Below are 10,775 nucleotides of genomic sequence, written 5' to 3'. Positions count from 1 at the left end.
CCTGGCCCACTAAAAGGGGGGGGGGACCTGAAGTAAATGCAGTACTTCAGGTGGTTTAGTGTCGTGGTTAGGAGCGCGGACTCTAATCTGGGAGAGCCAGGTTTGATTCCCCACTCCTCCTCCACATGCAGCTGCTGGTGTGACCTTGGGTCAGTAACAGTTCTCTCAGGGCTGTCCTTGTTTCTGTCAAGAGTTCTCTCAGCCCCACCCACCTCACAGGGTGTCAGTTGTGGGGAGGGGAAAGGAGTTTGTAAGCTGCTCTGAGACACTTTTGGGTAGTGAAGGGTGGGGTATAAAATCCAACTCTTCTTCTTCTCTTCTTCATATTCTCTAACCCTATGTCCTCCCCTCCACCAGTGGCCAGGGGGGGACGTGGCTGGAATCTAACTAGTGATGAATATTTCCTGCCCATATTTTGCCTTTTTTAAAAAACTGAATGCTGTCCATTTGTTTCCCCAGAGGCCACTTCAGTTTTACCCAGGACTCCAGTGCACAACCGCTTCAGGATGCTCTTCAAATTACTGCAGATTTTTTTTTCTTTTGAGATCCAGAGGTGACCTGGCTGAGGCTGAGGCCTAATCTCACCTACCAATTTGCTGATTCTCCTCACCCTCCTGCCGGTGACCCCAATATGCTTCCAGTTTGGTGTCGTGGCTAAGAGTGCGGACACTAATCTGGGAGAACCGGGTTTGATTCCCCACTCCTCCACTTGCACCTGGCTGGGTGACCATGGGTCAGTTACAAGTTCTCTCAGAGCAGTTCTCTCAGAGCTCTCTCAGCCCCACTGACCTCACAGGGTGTCTGTTGTGGGGAGGGGAAGGGAAAGGAGTTTGTGAGCCACTCTGAGACTCCTTCGGGCAGTGAAGGGTGTTTCCAATCTCTTCTTCTTCTTCTTCTTCTTCTTCTTCTTCTTCTTCTTCTTCTTCTTCTTCTTCTTCTTCTTCTTCTTCTTCTTCTTCTTCTTCCATCCCCCACCAGGAGGCTTATAGCGACTCTAATGTAAAACCAACTGGGAATATTAGTATCCATTTAGTTTTCAGCACTTAGACCTCATAACTCTTTCCTATTTTGTCATTCTTCATACTTACGAGACATCCGGCAAGTGATTGATCCCCAGTGGGACTCTGTGGTCATTCACACTGGCTTATCTTTTGCCCACTGGGGGTCTGCCGGAGATTCATTGAGGCCAATGAAGGTTGTTTCCAAAAGTACAGATTTTCCCTTCTTCTTTTGGGTATGATAATTTCAAATAACTCTTAGGCATGATAGCAATTACTGACAAGAGGCAGTTTCTGTTAATAGTTTATCACAGTTCATCATACCTCCTTTGTCAACCGAAGGACTTTGACAAGCTCGGGGTTAATTAAAACCAAGAAGACAATAAAGTACACCTAATCAAACATTACAGGTACAGAAATCAATTAGCAGATTTATGGTTCTTTGGAACTTTCCATAATGCGCCAAATTCAAAGAAACTGTCAGCTCTGTCTCCCCGAGAGAATGTAATTGAATTTCTAATTGAAGCAACCCTTTCAATGGGGTAACACAATCTGGCAAAGCTTGATCTGCACGAAAGTGAGGTCTGCGGAGGGCAAAGGAGTCTACAAAAAACCTGCATCCCCCAAGCTGCTTCCTCATTATAGCAGGACTACAAAAGAAGTTGAGAATCAATCCAGTTGGCTGAGATGGATCGCAGAAGATGACGCGTCTCCGAGGAGGAAGTTAAGTTTTGCCTCTAACCAGCTCCTGGAAGAGTCATGCCAGGCCTCCTTGTTGCAAAATCACAGTCTTGCCAATAAAAACAGGTTGCTTACCTGTTACTGATGATCTTCGAGTGGTCATCTGTGCATTCTCTGGGACCTCTGGGACATAGTGCGCCTGCGCCGACCCCGATCGGTATAATGGAAAGCAAAAGAGATTTTTCGCGCCCACTCCCCGGGCACGACGATCCCGCCGATTCCTTCTGACCGCTGCCCTCAGTCTCCAAAGAAAACCAAGGAAGGGCCGACAGCAGAGGGGAAGGAGGGCGGGTGGTGTGAATGCACAGATGACCACTCGAAGATCCTCAGTTACAGGTAAGCAACCTGTTTATCTTCTTTGTGGTCTCTGTGCATCACACCTCTGGGAGACTGACAAGCAATGCCCACCTACCTGGAGGAGGGAGCTGAGGTCCTTAACCTGCGCCGCCTGCAACACCACTCATCCCACAATTGAACGCTGATGAAGACAAACATTGAGGGCATAATGCCTCACAAACGTGTGAGGCGTGGCCCAAGTAGCTGCGTTGCGGATATCTTCCAACGACGCACCTCGCAGGAAGGCTGTGGATGCTGCCACTGCCCGGGTGGAGTGTGCCTGTAGCGGACCCGGGAGCGACTTCTTGACTAGCATGTAGCACAACTTAATAGTCTCCACAATCCATTTGGATAGATGTTGAAACGATAGCTTCTTCCCTTGGGTAGGTGAAGCATAAGAAACAAACAGGGCCGGTGACTTTCGAAAGTGCCAAATTCTATTTAGATAAAAGAGCAAAGCCCTTTTAATGACCAACGAATGAAGCCAACATTCTCCGTCGAAAGTCGGGGACGGGAAGAACACCGGGAGGACAATGTCCACATGGACATGAAACTCTGAAACCACTTTTGATAAGAAAGAAAAATCTGGAGCCAACGTGACCCCACTATGACGGAAACTCAGGTGGGGGGCGTCACAGCGAAGTGCTGACAGCTCACTCATTCTCCTGGTGGAGGTGAGAGCGACCAGAGAAGCCGTCTTCCAAGACAAAAGCTGCAGACTACAAGTAGCCATTGGCTCAAAGGGACTGCCCATGAGTCTCATGAGCACCAGAGGTAGGTTCCAGGCTGGCATGGGGCCGTGTGATGGAGGGAAGAGGTGGGTTAGACCTTTTAAGATCTTTTTGGTCTGAGGGTGGGAGAAAACGGAATGACCATCGATTGGTGGATGATTAGCCAAAATGGCAGCTAAGTACACCTTCAAGGAGGCACAATTAAGGCCCAAGTCCAAATGGGACAACAAAAAACCAGAAATCGCCATCAGGTCCGATGGGGGGTGGTGGTAATCCTGACAAAGTCAGGTAGGACAGGAATTTCTTCCACTTCCTGGCATAAGAAGCTCGAGTAGATGAATTACGACAGTTCAGTAGGACATGCTCTATTCTGTCTCTAACCATCAGAAGAGGATCCTGCAGGCTGTGAGCTTGAGACGCTGCACATCGTGATGCAGTATCTGCCCCTTCCCTGCAAGGAGAAGATCTGGAGCTGAGGGGAAGTGGATGAAGGAGCCCTTGGATAGATGAAGCAGAAGGGGGAACAGGTGTTGCTGGGGCCACCAGGGAGTCACCAGAAGACAACGTGATCTCTCCCAAATCACCTTGATGAGTACTCTGGAGATCAGAGGAATTGGAGGAAAAAGGAACACGTACAGGAGTGACCATGGGACGAGAAGACCGTCGCTTAGGGATAGCGGATCGGTCCCCGCTCTGGAGCAGAACAGATGACATTTCCTGTTCTGGCAAACATGTCCACCTCTGGGTGGCCCCAGAGATGAAAAATCGGTTGGAGGTAGCTCCAGTTGAGCTCCCACTGGAGGCCCGATACACACCCTCTGCTCAGGAAGTCCGCTTGTACATTCAGAGTTCCCGGAAGATGGGCGGCTCTCAGGAATGTGCTCCACGACTGATATTCATCCCATATGTGCAGGGCCAGCCGGCACAGTCCTCTGGAAATCATGCCTCCCTGCCTGTTGATATAGCACAGGGCTGTGGTGTTGTCTGTGAGGACAGTGACCACCTGATGGGCCACCGGGTGTTGGAAAGATCTGAGTGCATACTGCACGGCCAGCAACTCCAGGAAATTGATGTGATGGTGGGCAATACGGGACTCCCATCAAGCACTGATGCAAAGTCCCTTGAGATGTGCACCCCAGCCCCACAGGGACACATCTGTTACCAACGTCAGTGTAGAAGTAGGTGGGTGGAACGGTGCTCCCGCCAAGAGATTCAGGGGGTCTGTCCACCAACACAGGGAGTCCAATACCTTCAGTGGGAAGACAAGACGAAGGGACTGAGGTTGTCGTTGTGGATGAAATTTCTGGATGAACTACAGTTGCAGTGGCCACATGTGGAGTCTGGCAAAGACAATCACAGTGGTGGTGGCCACCACCATGCCCAATAGCTGTTGAATTTGTTTTGCAGTGGCACTTCCCGTCCTGTGGAAGAGATCGACAATGTCCCATGCGCTCTGCGGAGGGAGAAATGCCTTGCACAGTAGAGAGTCCAGAATCGCTCCTATAAATTGCACCCACATGGTGGGGAGGAGCATTGACTTTTTAAGGTTTACCTTTCCTCCGTTTATTTTCATTGTCCATAAACAAAATACTTCTGTATACATTTTACATTTCAAATTGACAGAAAATCTTCCAGAGATTGCATAAGTCTAATCTATCCCTTTGTTCACTTACTTAAAATTTTTGTAACCATATATACAGTTTAGACCAATATTTATCGTATTCTTTTTCACTTTTACCTTGAATAACATATGTGAATTTTTCCATTTCAGCAACTTCCATTATTTTATATAAAAGTTCATCTTTCGTAGGTATATTTTCGTTTTTCCAGTACTTCGTAGAATTAGATATATGGCTTCCACAGGGGGTGGCACCACATACACAGTGGAAGCCCAAGTCTTTGGGAGAAGACAGGTAGTTTAAAAAATACACCAGGAAAGAGAGGTTGTTGTTGTTGTTCAGTCGCACAGTCGAGTCCGACTCTTTGCGACCCCATGGACCAGCTCCCGCCAGGCCCTCCTGTCTTCCGCCGTCCTCTGAAGTTGGCTCAATTCCATGTTAATTGCATCGATGACACTGTCTAACCATCTCATCCTTTGCCGTCCCCGTCTTCTTTGACCTTCAATCTTTCCCAGCATCAGGGTCTTCTCCAGTGAGTGAAGAGAGAATAAAACAAGCACTGTGGCAGTGTTATTTATTTATTTAAATGTTAATTAAATCTGCATAGCTGATCAGATCTTCAGTGGCCAATCAGAAGCCCTCCTGGACAACAGCCCCTCCTGGCCCCGCCCACTTCCTGAAAACATTTGGTGGGCGCCAGGAAAGGTGCTGGCCCCATGTCGGGGACCCCAAGCGACACTACATACAAAGGGCAGATTGTAGGGACATTTTCAGCAGCTTCTTCTAGATTCATTCTGACTTCCAGGACCCCACACATCTACAACTAGGCAACCTCCACATTCACAATCTGTTGCAGGAGAGGGGAGCAAATGAAGATTCTCACGTGGCAGGCTGCATCTTTTTGCAGAGGAGTGAGAGTGTGTGGATCTAAGTAGGAGAGCTGATTTTAGCACAGCCCCCCACCCCCCTCACCAGGCAGCAGGGGTCTTTCTGGCCATCCTATGTTTGCTTTCTAAAAGCAGCAGATAATCACTGAGTATGAATATTCATGGTTCCCTGTGCAGGTGTCTCACCCACACTTTGAGAACCTAGCAATTAGACTTAAGCTGTGACATTTAATGATAGATCACGGCAGTGGGGAATAGGTAAGACTTCCTTGTTGGGATGGGAAGAAACCGACTCCAAGAAATGTGCCTGGAGACATGTGAGAGGAGAGAGTGAAAGGGAGGAAAGGGCAGGTTCTTGGGAGGGATTTTGCGAGTTCGGGAGTGTGAATTTCTCTATTTCAGCTTTGCTTTCATCTTCTAAAAGCCAATAGTACACATTGTTCAACGATATTTGTACATGAATGAGCATTGTACACGATATGAATACGCCAGATGAGTTTAGAGTTGCCAGATGTGGGTTGGGAAATACTTAGAGATTGGGAGGGGGGCGGAGTTTGAGGAGGGACCTCAGCCAGGGTCTCAGGCCATAGAATGTACCCTCCAAAGCAGCCGTCTGCTCCAGGGGACCACTGTCGAGTCAGTTTCGAATCCGCCACTGGGGAATAAGTGAATGTGCACTGTTGGGCTCAACTGTTTAAAGCGTTGGTTCTGTTGATGATTCGTGCTGTCCTGATGAAGACTAAGGGAACCCCGGGCACTTCGGAATATGGTGTTGACCGCTTGGAATCTTCTTGAACTTTTGTTGTAAAGGATCTTCAGACCTTTTTATACCAGTTGGGGACTTTACACTTGTGAAATATCATGCAGTATTGGGATAGTGCTATATTCAACTGTTGCTGTGCATTGTCTTTATAGTACGTTATTGTCTGGACCAAGGACAAACACTCTCCCGTTCTCAGGCGCTGAACTCACAGCCACCGGGGGCCTTGGGGTTCTCACTGGGTCCTGGTCCTTTGCTGAGGCTCTTTTACATCAGGGTTCCTCTTAAGGATGCAGGCAGACACTCAGCAGACACTCCCAGCGTGGTGGGTTAAGAAATACCTCTGCATTTATTTGAATCCTTCAAATAACTAAGACTGTTTGCTCGGCAGAAACCACTCACGAATTACAGCAATGGCAAAAAAGAACGACACTATACTTGCACTGGGCAGAGGCTGAGCCCGAAGCATTAACTCCTTGGTGGCTTCCTTCACTGGGGTAATCTTGCAACCTGGCTTTCTCGGCCGAAGGCTTAAGAAAGAGAGTCCACTCCCATGGGCATAGTCCACAGCATTTCGGCTTGAAGTCCTGGAGGCCTCAGCCTCTGTTTGTTTCCTGTGTGACTACTGCCCCCCCCTTAGGTAGCCCCCCTGGCAGCCACGTAAAGGCATCTTATGCAGCTGGTCAAGGCCACCAGGTGTTTTTAATTAACGCTCAGCCCAAACAGGCTGCAACCAACCTGTGAAAACGTATAGCTTGGTCGCATTAATGAAAGCCTGAGATCTGTATGTTCTAATCCTTACAGTTATGTACTGTTTTGTTTTTAAATTGATGTTGTATTGAACTGCTACACAATGTTTGTTCTTCTTCTTTAAGTAGCAGAGATTTCCTGGAGGCTGAGGCTTTTGGCACTGGTTTCCAAATTCGGGCAAGTAAAGTTGCAAGCAAATTTCAGCTACATTGAGATATGGAGGTTCTTCCTTGGATGTAGGGATGCCAGCCACCAGGTGGGGACTGGGGATCTCCCAGAATTACGGCTCATCTTCTTCAGACTACAGCGATCAGTTCCCCTGGAGAGAATGGATGCTGTGGAGGGGGGACTCTGTGGCCCTGTGCCCCACTGAGTCCCTCCCCCCCCCAAGGCTCCACCTTCAAACCTCCCTGGGGGGACCTGGCGACCCTACCTTGGACGTGTGTGGAGGGCTGCCTCTCCGGATGGGCTCGGCTGGGACGGCTCCCTTTGTCTGAGCGAGGCCTCTGGGAGGGTTCAGCCCGCAGACAGGGATGAGCCACAGTGGCCTCCACTGGAGCCTCTTCTGTCACGAGCTCCCACCGGGCGGAACGGCCTTCCAGAAGAGGCCAGGAAAGCTCCCCTCCTCAGTACTCTTTATTGTTTTTGCAACCTGCCATGAGTCTCTCTGTGAGAAAAGGCAGTTTATAGATGACGTTCAGGAAGTAAATCTGAGCTGTCTAGAGAGAAGCAAACATGAGAAGCAAACATTTATTTATTTTATTATATTTCTATCCCGCCCTCCCCACGAACGGGCTCAGGGCAGCTCACAATTAAGGGCACCATGTGCCAGGTATATAAAGCATATAATGAGTTCGTTAAGTGAAATTTCTCAAGCGAGATGGGTGGGTTCTGTCAAGGGTTGCCAGGTCCCGTCCCCCCCCCCGGCTGCCAGTGGGGGATGGGGGGCAGGGTTGCCAGGTCCAGGTTGCGGAACTCCTGGAGACTTGAAGGAGAAGCCTGCGGAGGAGGGCAGGGTCCTTCGTGGGGTACAAGGCCACAGAGTCCCTGCGACGGTACCTCTCATTTTTGTGTGTGTGGTTAGGTGTGATGTAGTTTTAAATTTCTTGTTGTTTCTTAAGTCTCTCACTCAAAGTATCTATCGCTGCCACCAGGAATTTAATTCCAGTCTTTAATTGTTGTGCCCAAGCTCTAAGGCTCCTTCGTTGGACTATGTGGTTCTGAGGATAAGACTCTGGGTTGACAATAAGCAAGATGAAACTTTATTGGTAAAAGAAGTGTATTGGTTACAAGATGTTTCATTAAGTTGCTTAGTAAAATCTTTCCCTTTTTACTCAGGTCTCTGTCAGCTTTTATTTATTTATTTAAATTTCTACCCCTGCCCTCCCCAGAAATGGGCTCAGGGCGGCTAACGAACAGGGGCACCATGTGCCAATACATAAAACCGAATAAAGCAGGATAAAACAGAATAAATATCGAAGTTACATAACGTGCTCAATGCTGTTGCTCTTAAAGTAAGACAAGATGGTGTCCAGTAGATGTTGCCTCCATCCCCGTACAACGGTACCAATCCACTGCGCCACTGAAGTGCGATTGCCATAGGGCCACTCCGTTCCCAGTTATCAGCCGGGTTCGTTGGTGATGGTGGTAGTGGCGGGATGGTTGAAAGTGGCGGGAGAGCTCCGTCTTGCAGGCCCCACAGAACTGTACAAGGACCTCCAGGAGCTCATTCCACCAGGTAGGAGCCGCCCCTCACACTCTTAAAATACTCTGACTACACCCTCCAAAGCATCCCTTTTCTCCAGGGGAACTGATCTCTGTAGTCTGGAGATGAGCTGGAATTCCAGGGGATCCCCAAATCCCTAGTTCCATAACATCCCCCTGGTTTTTGTTTTGTTTAGTCTCTCACTATGCCCTCAGAAGAGTGTCATGCTCGGGAAGTAAGAACCTCCTGGGGGTCCCTGGCCCAAGAGAGATCCAGCTGTCCTCCACCTACCTGGTGGAATTCTTTGCTGGAGAACCTCCATGCCCTGTGAGAATTGTTACCTTTCCACAGAGCATGTAAGGCAGAGATGTTTTGCCAGGCGTTCAGCTGAGGACAGTGATGGGACAGCATGTAGCGTGGCGCTCTTATACCCTCCATTCTCCATAAGCCCCCTCCCCCACAAGGCTCCTGAAATCCGGAATCGTCTTGTCCTTCGCCATCTTGGAATGTTGGTGTATTTATTATTGTTGATGTATGATGTATTTTATTGTAGGATTTTAATCAAAGTTATTTACTGTATATTTCCCCTGTTGTGAGCCACCCTGAGGCCTGCTTGCAGGGAAGGGTGGCCTAAAAATTGAATAAAATAAATAAATAAGCAAACAAGAAGACAGTGGAGTTTGTGAGGAACTTCAAAAAAAAGATGTCCTCTCCTCCCGGCGCTTGGCTTCACCATCTACCTCTTTTGTATCTTTGCAATTTGTTCACATACTTTGGCAAGACAGAAGATTGCTTCAAAACCCTGCTTCTCTGAGCTGGCAATAACAGCCCTGAAGAAAAGACGTCCCTCCCCCTCCCCCCTTCGGCATTAAAAAAGCTCCGACACAGAACCTAGCTGTTCACAAATATTACTCATGTAATTTGTGTGAGGAAAAAGAGGAGGTGAATAAAAAAATATGTTCCAACTGAACACAAGGAGCATTGTTTGCATATCAGAAAAATTAATCTCCATAGAAAAATGTGAGAGCCTGCAATTCAGAAAGCAAAGAATTAGGACAGCCCAGCAGAGAATAATTTTCAAGCCAGTTAATTTAATTGCATAAATCATTCCTTTGTTAGCAATAAAGAGATATAATTAAAATGAGATTGCTTCTCATTTCTATTCTCAGGAAACTAAAGGAATTGATTTTGGAGCATACATTCCTGAATACCACATTGGCAAATTACACATACCTTTAAAAAAAAAACGCTACACCATCTTGTGCTAATGTTGTCGAGAGGTTTAATTAATTATAGATATACTGTATGATCTTAAAGAAATAATTTACTTAATGCCCATTGAAATAAGGTTTGCAAATGCAAGCACATTCTTTGGACAAAGGGTGTTCTGATTTCAGCAAACAGGCTGGGAAGTTTAACTGGTAGCTGGCGGGAAAGTTACAAGAGGGATGTTAGATGGGAGGAACGGCCTTGGACTGAGACAGACCAGCTCTCCCTTCACTAGCTAGCTTGCCGGGCACCGACTTTTCAGGCCCAGGTAGGGTTGCCAACCTCCAGATGGTATACTAAATCTGAAAGAACACTGTAATGAAGGAAAACACACAAAATTCTAATTGAAAAGACAAAAAAAATCTCTTATTAACTATTTTTTAAAGATGCTCCCTCATGGATCACTGCCTTGACGTGGCAAGGGGGCTTGCGTGGTTCGATGAGGCTGTGGGCTATGCCGTGGAGGGCCACCCAGGACGGACAGGCCACAGCAGAGAACTCAGATCAAGTGTGATCCACTGGAGAAGGAAATGGCAACCCACTCCAGTATCTTTGCCAAGAAAACCCCATGGACAGTATCAAAAGGCTACAAGATATGATGCTGGAAGATGTCCGAGGTAAAATGGGGGGATTCGAGTGTGTGGTTTTGGGGGGAAGTATCTTTGCCAAGAAAACCCCATGGACAGTATCAAAAGGCTACAAGATATGATGCTGGAAGATGTCCGAGGTAAAATGGGGGGATTCGAGTGTGTGGTTTTGGGGGGACGAGACATTGTGGGTATTTCAGAAACTTGGAGGGATGAGGAAAATCAGTGGGATACGGTGATTCCCAGTTATATATTATATCGGAAGGAGGGGGGGTTGGAGGTGGGGTGGCTCTGTATGTCAGAGAGGGTATACAGTCCAGTAAGATTGAGAGGGTAAGAGAATTGGATTCGCTTCTGGAAATGCTATGGGTTGAAATAGTGGGCCCAAAAAG

The sequence above is a fragment of the Gekko japonicus genome, unplaced genomic scaffold, assembly GCF_001447785.1.
Source record: "Gekko japonicus isolate JY-2015 unplaced genomic scaffold, Gekko_japonicus_V1.1 scaffold2104, whole genome shotgun sequence".
Taxonomy (NCBI): domain Eukaryota; kingdom Metazoa; phylum Chordata; class Lepidosauria; order Squamata; family Gekkonidae; genus Gekko; species Gekko japonicus.
The sequence above is the reverse complement of the archived record's forward strand: the minus strand, read 5'-3'. Positions refer to the sequence as shown.